Genomic DNA, 16,907 nt, shown 5'->3' with positions numbered 1-16,907 from the left:
AAGCCTAAAATATTTACCATTTGACTCTTTTCAGAAAAAGTTTACTGATCCCTGATCTAGATCAATGGTTCCCAATTTTGTTGCCCTTCAGAACCACGGAGAACTTTATATATGTATTTATTTACATTTAAAGTATATATTTATATATAAAGTTCTCCAGTGGTTCTGAGGGTTACCAGGAACTATGTACTTTTCAAAGTCCCTCTACCTCCTTGTCTGGGCCCCAGGTGATTCTCAAAGTCAAGGGCTCTGGGAAGCCAGGCCAGGTGTACCCCCAGGCTGAGATCCCAAGGCTGGTCCTGCTGCTCTGAGCAGTCCCCTTTGACACAAAGCCCCTGTGTCTTGAGCTGCTCCAGATGCGGGCTCTCTAACCACATTCCTGGCTGGTCTAGCCCTTCCCAGCACATAGCTGGGATTCACAAGCTGTGGCCTGGAGCTCTCTCTCTGCTATAGCTCAGCTCTCTGCAGCAGGCCCACAGCAGGCCCCAGGGGCTTCCCTGCTGTCACCCTCAGTCCCAGCCCCTTCCACCCCTCCTCCCCGGCCTTGGGTTTGGAGAATTCTTGGCCTGCCTCTGGGGCTGCTGGAGAGGAGCAGCCCGGCCCTGCGGCCTCGCCGGGCAGCCAGGCCTCGCCTCGTCTGGGCCCCACGTCTCTCCCACTCTCGGTTTATGGTTCTGGCACCAGAACTGGAATCCCGAGCCAACTGCACACATGGCCCGAGCCAGTTCTATGGGGGAGCTGAGGAGAGAGCTGGGAGTGATGATAGAGTCTGCAGACCTCCTGCTCATGCCTGTCCTCTTTCCTCCGCACTCCTCCATCTTGACATTTCTGACTCCTTCCCTCCTCACGCCACCCACTCCCTTCTCCCCTTCTCCCCCTTCATTTTCTCCTTCCTTGGCTTTCGTTTCCCTCCAGCCCTGTATTTTCTAGAAAGTCAGGCCCACTGCTTCCAGGCAGAGCCCAGCCACATACATCTCCTCCAGAATGGATGCCGTCAGGTCCAGCTCCTTTGCTGACAGCGGTGGGGGCCTCTGAGCTGGTAATGAGTGCAGAGCTTATTGGGGTGAAACACACTCAGGCCCTGTCCTCAGAGAGTTCACAGTTTATGGGAGAGCCAGACAAGTCACAGGCAGTTTTAAGTGTGTGCGTTTTGTTGCAAAATTACATAAATAAATAAAATGTAAGTTTTTATTTTTAAGGGACAAATAGTAATTGTACACATTTCGTGGGGTACAGTGTGGTGTTCTGATATAGGTTTGCATTGCGAGTTGATTTTATCAAACTAATTAACATAGCCATCATCTCTATTTATGATTTCTTTGTAGTGAGGATATTTAAAAGCTATTCTTTTGGCAATTTTAACACTATGTTTTTATTAACCATGGTCATCATGCTGTGCAATAGCTCTTGAAAACATATTCCTCCTGTCTAACTAGAACTTTGTATGACTTGGTCACCTTCCTTCCCCCATCCCCGCCACCGTCCCTGAGGGTAGTCAGCATTTTACTATTATTATAGGTTCAACTTTGTAAGATTCTACATGTCAGTGAAATCACGTGGCGTTTGTCTTTCTGAACCTGGCTTATTGCACTTAGCGTAATATCATCCATGTTCACCTGTGTCATGCAAATGGCAGGATCTTCTTTTTAAAGGCTGGATAGTATTCTGTTGTGTCTAGTTACCACATTTTTTATTCCTATGTTGACAGACACCAAAGTTGATTCTATATCTTGACTATTGTAAGTAGTGCTGCAGTGAACATGGGGGTGCAGATACCTCCACAAACTGATTTTAATTTATATATATATATATCCAGAAGTAAGGTTTTTTTGATCATACATTAGTTCTACTTTTATATATTTTGAGGAAACTCCATGCTGTTCCCCATAATGGCTGTTACTAATATACATTCCCACTCTCAGGTCTGCAGGCAATTTTAATAGTGTCCTAAAGAGCAACATAGGGGTAAGGTCAGAGTGCTGGGTTGGGCAGTATCCAGCAACACCCCAGCCTGACTGTGGGGAATCAGGGGAGTGGCTGGGAGGAATTCACAGCTTAGCACAGCAGGAACTGGGACAAAGTCAGGTTCAAGGTAGAAAGTGTCACCCAGAAAAAGCAACAGCAGGTGCATGCAGAAGCCATTGTACATGACTCTCTTAGACCCAGGGACACTCCCTGAACTAAAACCCATGGAAGGTTCTAAAGGGAAGGAGATTGTGATCTGATATATACTTCAGAAAACTCACTGTGGCTACCCTAGAGGGTAGACCTATGTTGGCCAATCTAGATGCAGGAAAGTCACTTTTTTTTTTTTTTTTTTTGCAGTGCTGGGGACTGAACCCAGGGCCTTGTGCTTCTGAGGCAAGCACTCTACCAATGATTTATATCCCCAGCCCACCAGGAAAGCCACTCTAATCCAGAGGGATGAGACCTGAATGAGGGCAGAGGAGAGGGGCTGGAGAGGATGTGCTGGTGTTGAGGAAGATCTAGGACTTGGGGATTAGAAACCAGGCATGAGAGAGATGCATGAGGGAAGGATGATGGTGTGGCTATGTGAATGATGGTGTATTAATCAGTTACTTCTCTGATAATGCTGCATAACAAACAATCCCCACACTCTCAGTGGTTTGTATCGTGAGTCTGATATAGCTTCTGGAGTTCCAGTCATCATGAGAACTGCAGTCGGAAGAAGGAGGTAAAGCAAAAAGGGCATTTTTTTTTCTTAATTGAGACAGATCCCTTTGCAGCAGGCTTCCTGGGAGCCCCATGCAACTCTGAGGCTTACATCTCACTAATCAAATGCCTATACTATCTTCAAAAGAGATTGGGAAAGAGTTTTAGCCAGATAACTACTTCCTTGAGTAAAATCAGGGTTATAATATTGTTGTGGTTTGGATATGACTAGAATGTGTCTCCCAGAGGTTGGTGTGTTGGAAGGCTGGTCCCTAGTGTAGAGTTGGCGAGGTGGGGAGACTGAGAGGGAAACCTACTAGAAGGTTACTAGGTTAGCAGAGGCTCAAACCTCATGGGTGAATTAAAGCTTGTTTTATGGAGTGAATGAGTTCTCAAGAATAAGTTGTTATGAGGCATATTTGGCATATTGTCTCCCTCTTGCTTCACATCTTGCCATGGGATCTCTTCTGTACATTCCCACCACTGTGATGTCATCCACCAGGAGGCCCACTCCAGAGTCACGCGGATGCCAGCATCATGCTCTTGAATTTCCAGAATAGTGAGCAAAATAAACCTGTTTCCTTTGTGAAGCACCCAGCCTTAGCTATTTGGTCACAGCAACGTAAAACAGACAAATATAGTCATCAAGTCCCAAAGGGAAAATGTATATTGAAAGGCAACCAGAAATTTCTACCACACTCTACCACGCTCTCAAAACAGGAAAATTTGTTTTTCCAAAACAAAGAAGCATAATAAAGCTGTTCTGTGTATTACACTCAGGGAAAGCTGAACTTAATTCCAAGTCTATTATGTGTTATGCCATTTGGGCCTAAGTTGTAAAGCCCCTTTAGCGTTTTAGCTGCCTCTTCTGCAGAATGGACTATAGATCATATTTTTCTTCCTTTCTTATCAAAATGACCTAGTAGGAGTGAGAATTCTTTGAATTATATACACTATTATTATATATTTCCCCAAAACTCATGTGTTGAAGGCTGAGACCTCAGTGCAGTGGGGTCTTTGGAAGGTGATTGACTCATGAGAGCTCTGACTCATCATTGGAATTAGGTCACTGAAGGCATGCCTGTGAAGGGCATATTATTCCCCAGGTTCTCCCCTATCTTTCTTTCTCTGTTTCCTGGCTGCCATGAGCTGAGAAACCCTGTTCTACCACATGCTCAGCACCATGATGTTCTGTCATACCACAGACCCAGGAACAATAGAGACAGGTGACCATGGACTGTAACCTCTGAAACCATGAGTCAAAATAAGTCTTTCCTCTTCTAAGTTGATTTTCTCAGGTATTTTGTTACAGTGACAGAAAGATGACTAACATACACTATACAAAAATTAGTAATCTCTATAGTAAAATTAAAACATAGTAAATACCTACTTGGACTAGAAGAGATCACTGTATGAATAGCTTCTACTTGGACAGTTGCCCTTGCTTCTGCAGTAGCAGTACTTCGTGACAGTGGGAGGGGGGCAGGACTTCAAATGTGGGTGGAGCTGGCTTTATTAGTACGATTTCCATCACTGTGACAAAATACCTGAGAAAATCAACTTAAAAGGAGAATAATTTTTTGGCTTGCAGCTTCAGACGTTTCAGTCCATGGCTGCTTGACTCTTTGGGCCTGTGGCAGCACAGTATGGGAGTACAAAGAAGGTTTGTTCACTTCATGGAGGCTAGGAAATAAAAGAGAAGAGGAGGGGACAGGGATTCAATATTTCCTTCCACGGCATGCCCCCATGAGGTGTCACCTCCTGAAGATTTCACCACTTTCCAATAGCACCACAGGCTAGGAACCACACTTCAAATGCATGGGCCTTTGGGGGATATTTCAGAGGGCACCCTCTTCCCTAAGGGACAGTGTGTACCTTAGGAAAATGTTTTCCTGTGTTTATCTCTGGATGATTTCTCTTGATCCAGTGGTTCTCAGCTGTTAGCTGACTGTGCTGTATAATAGACAATGACTGCAAATCAACAACTCGTTACTAGCCCTCATGGTCTCAGGGGTTTCCTGGGCTCAGCAAGGCAGTATTCACTTGGGGTCCCTCATATGCTACTGTTGGACGTCAACTGGGACAGCAGTCATCTAAAGGCTGCACTGGGCTGGATTTCCAAGAAGCCCCCTGCACATGGTTGGCAGTTGAAGGTAGGAAATTAGCTGGGCTATTGACCCTACCCTCCTACATGTGGCCTCTCCATGTGACTTAGACTTTTCACAGCAAAGCAGCTGCTTTCTGATCCGGAATGTCCCCAAAGAAAATATTTTATGAGGAAGAAAGAAGAAACCGCCACTTCTTTTATAAGCTAGGCTGAAATTGGCATGTGTCACTTCTGCCCACAGTCAAGGGGTCAGAACAGACATGCCCTCTCTATGGGGAACTGCATGCCAGTTAGGGAGGGTGGGAACAATGGCAGCATTTAAGACACCAGCTACCACATCTACCTCGGCTGTGCATTGAAATCACCTGAGTGATACAACACTGAGGTGCATTCCCAGAGACAGCTCTGGTTGGCGATCAGTAGTGCAGCCTAGTATCTGGATATTTAAAGGGTGGCTGTAATGTGCAGCCATGGTCAAGAACCACTGACTTAACCAACTCCGAAAAAAGAAATCACAAGATCCAGGGAGGGAAAGAAAGCAAGGCCAGGTCCATGAGACCTAGGAGATTACTAGTCAGACATTTAGGGTGCTATGTTACCCCTGTGTTAGTCAGCTTTCTGTCACCATAATGAAATAGCTGAGGTGACTAACTTATAATGGGAAAAGGTTTGTTTTGGTCTACAGTTTTGGAGCTTCTAGTCTATGATTGGTTGGACCCATTGCTTTGAGCCTCTGGTGGGTGTTCCAGATGGCAATGGCAGGGAGCATGGGTTGGGGCAAACTACTTACCTCATGGCCAGGAAGCAAAGGAGACTGGGGTCCCACAGTCCCCTCCAGGGGCACACCCCCAGTGACTTAAGGACCTCCCACTAGACCCACCACCTAAAGGTTCCACCATCTCCCAGCATTGCCACACTGAGGACTAACCCAACACAAGGGCCTTCAGAGAACATTCAAGATCCAAAGTATAGCAACCCTCTTCCTCATGTTGGGTTGGCTCCCACAGAACTTAATGAATTGAATGATGGGAGACTAGATCAATATGGGGGCCAACATGGAAACAATCACTATTAGTATGGGTGGGGCCAGTGCAGTTTATAAATCCACCTGGACATCTCCTCGACCACAGGCTTTTGATCTGAAATTGATGATCTGGCTAGTTTCCCCTCTTGCCGTCATCAGGAATTAACTTGTGTCAGAACAGAGCATGTTCTAACAAAGCTGTTAGTCAGCTTTGACCAAGATTCCCAATAAGAACAACTTAGAAGAGGAAGAATTTGTTTGGGGCTCATGCTTTCAGAGGTCTCAGGCCACAGATGGCTGACTCCCTTGCTCTGGGCCCAAAGTGAGGCAAAACCTTGTTATGGTCAAAGGGCTCAGTGGAGGGAAGCTGCTCACTTCAAGGCAGCCAGGAAGCAGAGAAAGGGAGGGAGAGGAAGGGGTTGCAGGGAAGATGCACCCTTCCAGGGCATGCCCCCAGTGACCCACCTCCTCCAGCCATGCCCACCTGCCTACAGTCACCACCTCCTCAGTTCATTCAGACTAGGATGGACTGATTAGGTTACAGTTCCCACAATCCAATCATATCACCTCCAAATATTCCTGCATCAACACAGGAACTTTTGGGGGACACCTCATATCCAAACCATAACATGCTTCAAATCTCATTGTTAAAGAATCTAGGGGTCAATCAGCCTTTTGTGTACTAATAGTAGTTTTAGAATGGGCAGTACCTAAAAGAAGGGTTTCAAACACTTTCATTTCAGAAGTAAGCTCGTGAATATTCATGGTTCTGCCTACTGGTCTCAAATTAGAAAATACTACTGATTCTTAAGGTTAATGAGTGCTTAAGTTTCTTTTTGTGATGGAGAAAAGGGTTTTTTTTTTTTTTCTGGATAATTTATTTTTGGTACCTGTCCATTTTCTGGAAGGGATCTTTCCTTTAAGACCCTAGGTACATTTCAAGAGCTGAGCAGAGTTATAAATAATCCCCAGCACAGAGGCGCTCACCAATCTGGTGATAACCAGATTGAAGGCTGCATCAAGAGGTTGGGAGGCAATGGGATGAGAAGACTGCTGTGAGCCTGGTTCCCAGGGAGATCCATGTCTAATGAGAACCACAGAATCCACACCCTTGTGAAATGCTCTAACCACGCAACAGAGCGCACACCTATAGGAGACAATAAGCAAGTGGAATCTGAGTATCTTGGGTGTCGAAGGGACCTTATAAAACATCTTGTCCAGTGACCTATGGGACACTGGAACTTAGTTATACTTTACAGAATGAGCTCAGAAGAGAGGCGCTCTCCCCTCGTCCTGCCATGTTTGTCTGGTTCTGGCTATTGGATGGGTCTTCCTTACATCCATCCACATACTCCTTCTCCATTTGCCTCCCGCATTGTGAACTTACTGGCTCTTGGCTCCATTTCTGTCTTCTGTGCTTGCTGTCTGCCAAAGGGGTTGGAACCCTGCAGGGGGCCTTTCCCAGGCTCTTGCCAACCGACTTCTACTTGGATTCAGCCAATAGGAGGTACTGGAGAGATACTGGAAGGCACTAGAAGGGAAAGATAATCTTGTTGTTTTTCAGCTTCAAGTTGTCCCTCCAGCAGAAGTGCAATGAGTATGGCTTCTGGGGTTCCTGCTTCAGCAGCTCTGGTGGCCAACTGATCGATGGCTCTGGGTTATCCCATTCTCCATGTTGTTCCTCCAGCCCCCGAAATGCTCATGGCTTTCTGCAGTTATTAACCATTAAGTATTTTCACCTTTTCCTGTTTGCATCACCAGTCCTTGTAATATAGTAGTTCTTCCTTATCTTCGGGGAGAGCATTCCGAGACATTTTGTGACTATCTGAAAATAACCATAGCCTCAAACCCCATATGTACTGTTTTTTTCCTATATATACATACATACCACATGGTAAAGTTTAATTTATAAATTAAGCACTGTAAAAGGGCAACAATAACAATGAGTAACAAAATATAATATTATATCAATATGCTGAAATAAAAATTAACGAATACTTATAAATTGTGCTTTTCTGGAATTTTCCATTTAATATTTTTGAACCTCTGTTAAACCACAGGTAACCAAAGCCATGGAAAGCAAAACCACAGATAAGGGGAGATTATTGTACCTGAGTAACCAATTCACCGTATTAAATTCCTTCCGTCTGAAATATCTGAGGGTCCTGTTCCCCTGATTGGATACTGATTGAGAGAGTATGAAGGGATTGCTGGAGTTGTATGAGGATTTATGCCTCTTCCAGGAGACAACCGATATTTGAGCCTGCTATACTGTCCTCTTCCAGTTTTCTCTTCAGCCTGACACATTTCTTCAGCCCTCTATCCAATGCCGATTCTCCTGTCACATGACTTCTGGGTCTGTCTCCATCCTGGCCACTCTCCTCTGAGTACACTTCACTGTTTCAAGTGGTTCCCACAGCTGGAGTCATGGTTCCAGCCATGATCAATTCAGGTAAGGACAACAGTACTTTTACTTCCCTATACCTCAACACTAACCTTCGTGGGATTAACCTGTTGTCCTAGTCGGCTCGGGTTGTGTGTTAGTTAGATTTTCATTGCTGTGGCCAAAATACCCAATAAGAACCCTTTACAGGAGGAAAAGTTTAGTTTGGGCTCCGTGTTTCAGAGGTTCAGTCCCTGGTGGGTCAGCCGCATTGCTGTGGGTCTGAGATGAGGCAGAACATCATGGCGGGAGGCTGTAGTGGAAGAGCTCTGCTCCATTCATGGCAACCAGGAGGCAGAGAGAGAGGGGAAGAGGCTACAGGGAAGCCCCTTTCCAGAGCACACTCCCAATGACCCTCCTCCTCCAGCCACGCCTGCCGTCCATTCAAATTAGGACAAACTGATTAGGTTGCAGCTCTGACAGTCCCACCGTATCACCTCAGAACATTCCTGGGTTAACATAGGTGCTTCGGGGACACCGCATATTCAAACCATAACGGGCTGCTATAACAAATACCATAGACTGGATGGCTTCAACAATAGATATTTATTTTCCATAATTCTGGAGACCAGGAAGTCTAAGATCAAGGTATCCACCAATTCGATTCCGGATGATGGCTCTCAGCCTGGTTTGCAGATGGCCACCTTGCTCTCTCTTCACAGGAGAGGGAGACAACCCTTGTGTTTCCTCCTCTTTTTATAATGATATTAACCCCATCATGAGAGCCACCCTTTCACGACCTTATCTAACCCTAATTACCTCCCAGAGGCCCCCCCCTCCAAATGTCATTACCTTGGGAATCAGAGCTTCAACAGACGAATGGGGCGGGTACAGATCTTTCCTTCAGTGTCTGTATTCCTTCTGGAACTCAGCACACGCATTACACTGGGGACACACAGAACCACGGTGGGCCTTCGTCCCTGTGTTCTAGAGGAGCCTTTGCTTTTCCATCTCTCCCTCGGGCAGTTGCTTTGGTTTGATTTCATTTCTGTCCCCAGCTGTAGGTTGTCACATCCACCCCTGTTAACCCGCATCGCGACCCGCTCAGTCCTCTGTTCTGGAGTTTCTTGAGGCTCCTCATTCTGCTGTCCAGCCCGCTTGCTCTTCCTCCGAGTTTCCTGTCTCTTGCAAATTTGCCGAGCATGACCACTACTGTGTCGTCTCGCTGATTCAAAATGATCCGACAGAACCTGGCACTTTGCAAGTTGCCTGCTCAACAATCTTTGCTCATTCTGTTCATTTTGCCAATGGTACCTTGACTTGGGGGAGCCCAGCTTCCAGAGGTGTAACTGCCCTGCTGCCCTTTATCAGATGCTTATTGTTCTACCTCCCCCAGGGCAGCTGGAGGATGGGTGAGGGACCGAGGTCTGGCTGGGAGGAAGTCTACTGGGGATTTTCTGGAAAATGTTTCCGTCTTGGATAAAAGAAAGAGCTGTCAGACTTTGGGGCCCCTCTAGCATTCCCTGAGACGAAATGGCAAGGCAAGACATTTTTTTGGAAACATAATCCCAGGAAACACTGGTAGGGAGTGGGGAAGTGAGACAGGAAGGAGAAGCAGCTCACAAAAGGCACATTATGGAGCAGCGACTACTGGTAACTGGAGTTTAATCAGGCAGAGACTTGCTTAGAAATGGTATAAATCACATACCTTGAAGTCATCCCTTAAAGGAATGAGGGAACTGGAGTTTGTTTTATATACCAACTTCCCCTCAGTGGCTAAGGAGAGTTTCTCTTGGGAGACATGAAGTTTTTGGCACTTCTGACCCAAAGCTTAGAGGCAAAGCAATCTTCTGTTGTTTTAGGAAAAAAGCATTTAGGTAAAGGTAGTTGGAAATTGGCTGGAGCTCCCTAAAATGGTAAAATGGATGGATAGAGGAGGAACTCCAATAACATATGCTGTAATGTTCCTGCCCCTCTATGCTTCCTGACCTTGCAGTGGTTGTGATGTCTGGAGCTGCAGCAGCCATCTTGTGACTATTAAGTGACACATAAGAGGATGACAAACTATCACACTGAGGTTGGTAGTGCAGAAGTGATGGAAAAATCCATGGTCCTTGATCACTAGGTTACTATCCAAAAACTGTTGCTTCCACAGCATTCCTATTTCATGAAATAGTTGCCTTTATTTTTTTTAAGCCACTATTACTTGGGTGTCCTATTACATGCAGTTAAGTAAATTCCATTTGAAGCAGCACTATGGAATGAATGGGTCAGAAAGTCAATGGCAGAGTCAGCCCAAGCCACTCACTAGACACCACCCTCTTGTAACTGAAAACTTGTGTAAAGATTTGTTTCAAGGGAACTCGAGATAAGACCTTTAAATAAATGTTTGTTAATAAATAGATGTATGGATATCATGAGTGGATGTAGCTTTCATCTTTCCATGTTAAATCATTGATTAAATTCTTTTCTTTTGGGTATGGGGTTGAACCCAGAGGTGTTTAACCACTGAGTCACATCCCCAGCCCTTTTTTGTGTTTTATTTAGAGATAGGGTCTCACTGAGTTGCTTAGGGCGTTGGTAAGTTGCTGAGGATGATTTTGAACTCATGATCCTCCTGCCTCAGCCTTCTGAGCTCCTGGGATTACAAGGCCTGCTCCACTGCACCTGGCTTAAATCCTTATCTCTTGTGGTTGCTAGAGATCTATTTTGGGTTTTCCTGGATTCTCTTCTTTTGTTGTCTAATCCCACATTTCAACAACACTTGACACTAATTGTTGACTTCTTAGACCTTCTGTCTGCTGTTCTGCAATTGTTCAAAGGTCACTAATAAAGTCTCAACCAATTTATTAACAGTTGTAGCTGCTGCTTAGCTTTGTATAAGGCTGGAAAATAAGTGACATTGTTTTCATCTGGTGCCCATCAGTAGAGAACTGGTACAGGGGAAAAGGGTCATGGAGAACAGCTTGGTTTTTGTCAGGAAAGTAAATTTTTCCTAGGTAGATGCTACAGAAAATGTCTCCTTCTTTTCAGGACCCTTTTTGTTGCAAATGCCAGAAATCCACCTCAAATAAGCACAAAGGGAATGTGTTGGCTCTGGTAACCAGAAGATTCCAAAGGTGAGATAACTTCAGGTCTGGCTGGATCAATGGCTCTGGTGATAGGAGCATTCTCTGCTCTCTTCTGCCCTCGCTCCTCTGCCTGCTTTCTCTGTCTCTCTCAAACACATGGAGATACACACATACACATCTTATCTCATCTGTATTTACTTTCCTTCTGGATATATGCTCTGCTCACGTGGAAAATAAAATGCCAGGCATCCACTTCATAACCCTGATTTACAAGCTTCCTTTACAGGCTGTTCCCGGAACCCAAATCAACCTTAGGGAGGCTGACCTTGATGGAACCTGTCACGGTGTCCAAGAGGATGGCATATTCTGAATGGCTACCCTGGGTCCATGCCCACTGCAGAGATGGGATGAGGAGGGAGCTGGGTGTGTGACCATCGGACCCACCAGGACTGTGTCATGAAGGGGGCTCCCAGAGCACCCAACCAAAAGGTATGGGAAAGCATACTGGAAGGACAAATGTGGCTGCCACCACTGGCCACTTCAGTTTCCTGCTCAGGGACAGGATAGTCCCTAATTGCACCATCAGATGCCCCTCCTCCACAGCTGCCAGCAGCTTCAAACCTTGCGGCCCCTTCTGTGATGTGGGTGCATATTCTTGCTCCCTTTCCTAGGTCTACATGTAGCTAAGTTTGCGATGCCCCTGAAACGGAGTTTTGTGCAAAGGTAGTTCACTTGAGAGATGACCCCCAGGATGTGCCAGGAGGGAATGAATAAGTGATACAGGGAAGGAAAGAAAATTCATAGAGGGGTGTGTTAAAGAGAGAAGGAAAAGGACCCTGGTGCCTCTGGGGATCTTCAGAGAGGCTGTATAAAATTTATGACAGTGAACCACATCTCAAAATCGTACCCAGAGGGGTAAGCACACTGGGGTCCTTTCCACCACCCCATTGCTTGGGGGCTGCTCCTGGGTGCAGCCTCTCCTTGGCCCCTCTGGCCTGTGCTTGGTGTGGGCTGAGCACTGTGGGTAGAAGTTCAGGGAGGCTCAGCGAGAATACTCTCAGGCTGAGAGATGCAAGAGCTCAAGGGAGGCAGCCCCAGGTGTGGCCCAGAGTGTCCACTGAAGTTGTAAGTGATCTCCAGAGTGACCCCAGGTCTTACAGGTTTCTGCTGCCATCTGTCATGCAACAGACCCATGACATGGTATCGCTGTGTTTACCAGCCAAGCACACTGAGGCCCAATTTCAAAGCTCTGATATCAGACATGTTCTAAAGTGGACCTCTTGATTTTTTTTTTAAAAAGCAAAATAGCCTCATTTACGGAATTCAGAGTTTTAAAAGTTTCTTTAAAACATTCTACTTGCATCCTGCTTTCAAAGTTTGTTATTATAGTTGCTCATTAATTGGCCTTAAAACAGAACCTGGCAGTTATTTTCTGATGGTCATAACCATTAAAACCTTAGGAAACAGGCATGGTAATACCAGAGCTGGATGCTTTAGAACATTCTCTTAAGATCAGCTTTCACCCTGCAGGGCTCATGGGATAGCAGGCTGCAGCACTTAGAAACATTTCCTGCTAAAAGGGGAAGCCCTAGCTACTGCCAGGGCAATTCGTGCCCCATGAACAACGATCTGGCAGGCAGCTCTCCCTGTAAGCCCAACTCTTAATTTTTGAGACATTACAAATGCAATATTTTTTTATGGGCATGAAAACCCCAAAGACATCAGTTCTCACAAATCAAGGACTGGGGCGCCCTGGGTTCTGTCACTTGACTCTCAAGAGGCCGGACTGGAAAGTTTGGCACAAGGAGGCCATGGCCAATCATTTGGCTTAGATGTGTGTGACGAGGCAACGGGACAGATGCAATTTTCCATTTTGCTGCAGAGTAACATGAAGAAGCCATTTGACAGGCAAGGCCTTGGCTGCAGCTGTGTGGCCTCGGGCAAGTCACTTCACCTCTCTGGGATCTGGCTGTTTGCATATAAAATTAGGTTTACTGGAATGGCCAATGGGAGACACTAGTGCTGCCATTCCCCTGCCACTCCACGACATAGAGTGCTATTCAGTGAGGGTGCTTTCCCGCCAAGCTGGATATTGGCCTCGGAACCCTTCTCAACACAGCCAGTCAGGGAGTCACCACTGAGTTGGCAGGTGGGTTGAAACCTACTTGCCATCCCTGGACTGGATGGTGTCTAAAGTTCCTTCTGACTTGTTGGGTCATGCAAACATGTAAGCCAGGAGTCTGCAAACGATGCCTGCAGACCCGATCCAACCTGCTGCGTGTTTATGTAAATAAAATCTTTTTGGAACGCAGACCTATTTATGCACCATCAGTGGCTACTTTCATGCTACAATGGCAGAGTTGGGTGGTTGTGATGTAGATCATCTGGCCTACGAAGTCTAAGGCATTGGCTCTCAGGTCTTTTATAGAAACCTTTTCGGTCTCCTTATATAAATATCCCCTGCCTCCTGACCATCTTCTCTTTCGGGACCTGAGTGTCTCTCTTCTTTGTTAATGAGCGTCCTATGTGGATGAACAATGCTCCAAGCACCTGCGGGCCTTTGGCATCCCTGAGTCAGGACAGAAGGAGAAAAGTCAGTGGGAAAATATAAGGAATAAAATATCATTGGAGAGGGGAGTGGAAGGAAGGTAGGTGGGGAGCTGGGGTCATAGAAAGGGGCATTCAGAGGAGAGGGAGGCCTCCTTTTTGTGCTGTCTCTGCACAGCTACAGTAGTGTTTAAAGACCCCCATCAGACTGGCCTGGTGTTGGGGTTGGGGACTGAGCCACCTTCCTGAGCTCTGCGCTTTAGGAACCTGGCATGGCAGGTTGCCCACTGGCGTCCACGAAGACCTTGGCATGAAAAGTGCAGGTGTGGGCCCTTGTGTCCTATCCTGAGCAAAAGAACTGCGTCTTCTGTAGGCAAGCCCAGCCTGGAGTATGAAATCGCGCCCTTGACGGCTGCCCCAGATTAATAACGTCATCGTGGGAATGGGCTCCTGATAAAAGGGATGAGGTTTGCCCTGATTTTTCTCTCTGTTCCCTCTGCCATGTTATAACCACACAGAGGCTCTTGGACTTCCCAGCCTCTAGAATAGTGAGCCAAATATTCTATTGCTTATAAATGATCCGTTGATGGTATTCTGTTACAGCAGCAGAAAAGACACTAAGATAGTTCATTACTCACACAGTGAAAAGAAGAGCTAACCAGAGGGGTAACTCCCCAGGTCCTGGGCCCACACACCAAAAAAGGATGATTCCCCAAATAAGCCAGGCGATGAGTTGCCAGTTGGGGACACCCCGTCGCTGAAGAGGCAATTCTAGACTGGCCTCTTCGGGGGGACCAGGAAGTCCCATGCTTCAGTAGAAACCAGGAGGCAGGAGCCACCATCTCCTGACACATGCCCCAGCGTGGAGAGGGGTGGGGAGAAGGCTGGAGCTCCACCAGGCCTCCCACCCTTCCATTCCAGGGAGTTTCGCTCACACTTGGTGTGCTGGAGTCCTGCTACTGCTCTGGCAAATGGTGACGAACTGGTGGCCTCACACAAATGTCTTATCCTTCTACAGTTCTGGAAGTCAGCAGTCTGAAACAGTTGTAGTCTCTGGGCTACAACCAAGGTGTGGGCAAAGCTGAGTTCCTTCTGAAGGCTCCAGGGGAGAATTCCTCTGCCTGTCTTTTCCAGCTTCTAGAGACCCCCTGCATTCCTTGGCATGGTTCCAGTTAGGGATCACGTCCCTCCAACTTCTGCTTCCGTGGTCACATCTCCCTCTCTCCCTCTCTGGCCTCCCTCCTCCGTGGAATGCCGTGATGACATTATGTCTCTCTTGATAATTCAGGATGAGCTCCCCATCTCGGGATGGTTAATTTATTCACATTCACAAAATCCTTGGGCCATGTAAGGTAATAAATTCACAGGTTCCAGGGATTAGGATACAGATGTCTTTGGGAGGGGGTGTCATTCTGCCCACCGCGTTCAGATGACTGTGATCAGGACTTTGAACACATGCAGAGGGCTCAGGTGCCATGGTGCACCACTCCCATGCAGACCCCAGCTGAAGCTGTCCCCTCTGTAACCCCTTTCTCTTCCCCATCCTGCTTGCCTTGCCATCTTAGCGGTTTCCCCTGGGTGCACTTCCTTAATAAATCACTTGTTCCAAATCTTAGGGAGTGTGCCCTAAGACAGCGTGACCTCCCCGTGTAGGAAAGGGCTTAGAGTAGTTGCTCACTCTCCTGCTTCGTGCATCAGATTATAGACTAGAAGTTTTGGCTCCTCATTCATTAAGGAGAAGACTGGCTAGAATTTCTGAGGGGTTATGTAAAGGGTATCCTTCCCATTAGGGTGGGAAATTTGGATGGAAGCATTTGAGACTCCTATGCAGACGAGGGAAGGGGCAGAAAGGCCCTTGGGGAGCCTGGAAACCAAAGTGGGCCCTGAGAATCCCAGCAATGGACCTGCCTTATTATCTCCTTTATATTCAGTTTCTGCGGCAAGTAGGTATGGCCTCCCTACAAAGGTGATGTTAATTATACTTCAGGAATGGTCAACTGGATATGGAATTTGCTTCATTCTTGGTAAGCTGGGGAATCTCCTGGAGGGTTTAAGCAAGGGAAATGACAAGGTCTATTAAATGTTTTGAGTGGTCACTTTGGCTGCTGGCAGGAGAACTGACAGTGGTGGGGCTCAAGAGGAGGCAGGGAGGCTAATGTGGAGGCTGCACCACTGTGGGGAGTAAAGATGATGGTGGTCCACCTGTTCCATTCTAGTTCTCAGATGCACTCGAAAACCAGAGCAGAAAAGACTGAGCTCAGCTCAAGTTCTTGCCTCACCTCCAGAGTCAGGCACTTTCTTCTCATCTGGGTCTCAGGTCCTATGGAGTCTGCCATTTGCTGGTGTCACCAACTCCTTGCCCAGACTCTCTACCTTTTATATTGTCCTTCATGCTGCACCCAAGTCACTGCCTGTCCTCTTATTGCCCCACATCCCTCCTTATCCTGTCTTTTGCATTTCTATTCTAGCTCCCTCCCCTGAAGAAGACCTTGCCCCTGTTGACTAAGAACCTCCTGCACCCTTTGGTAGAAGTGCAGATTCCAGGATCCTACTGCAGGCCCACTGAATCAGAAGCTCTGGTTGGGTGGAGGAAGTAATCTGGCTTTTTTTTTTTTTTTGGTATGGGGGATTGAACTGAGGGGCACTTGCTCGATCACTGAGTCACATCCTCAGCCCTATTTTATTTAGAGACCAGGTTTCACTGAGTTGCTTGGCACCTCACTGCTGTTGAGGCTGGTTTTGAACTTGTGATCAGCAACTTCAGTTAGAACAGAGGCAATTTGTTTTCTGTCTTGTAGAGGTGCTCAAAGTCATGGTTCATACCTGTGTCCTGGCCTCCAGGTTGCTGTGGCCTAGACTGGACCACACAGGCCTCCTGTGGACGCGGACAGGCTAGGGTTTGGAAGGGAGGAGCATCAGTGAGAGCAGGAGGCCCCTCTGGGGAATTTTGATGGGTGTGTTGGTTGGATCCCTTGAGAGCAGAGCTGAGTAGGAACTCAGGTACAGGTGGCCTATCTGAGTGGAGCTCTCAGCAGGTGGGGATGTGGTGTGGAGAGAGAGAAAGAGAGGGAGATGCTTCATTGAATCACTTCACATGATGGG

The sequence above is a fragment of the Sciurus carolinensis genome, chromosome 2, assembly GCF_902686445.1.
Source record: "Sciurus carolinensis chromosome 2, mSciCar1.2, whole genome shotgun sequence".
Lineage (NCBI taxonomy): Eukaryota > Metazoa > Chordata > Mammalia > Rodentia > Sciuridae > Sciurus > Sciurus carolinensis.
This window is presented reverse-complemented; position numbering follows the sequence as displayed.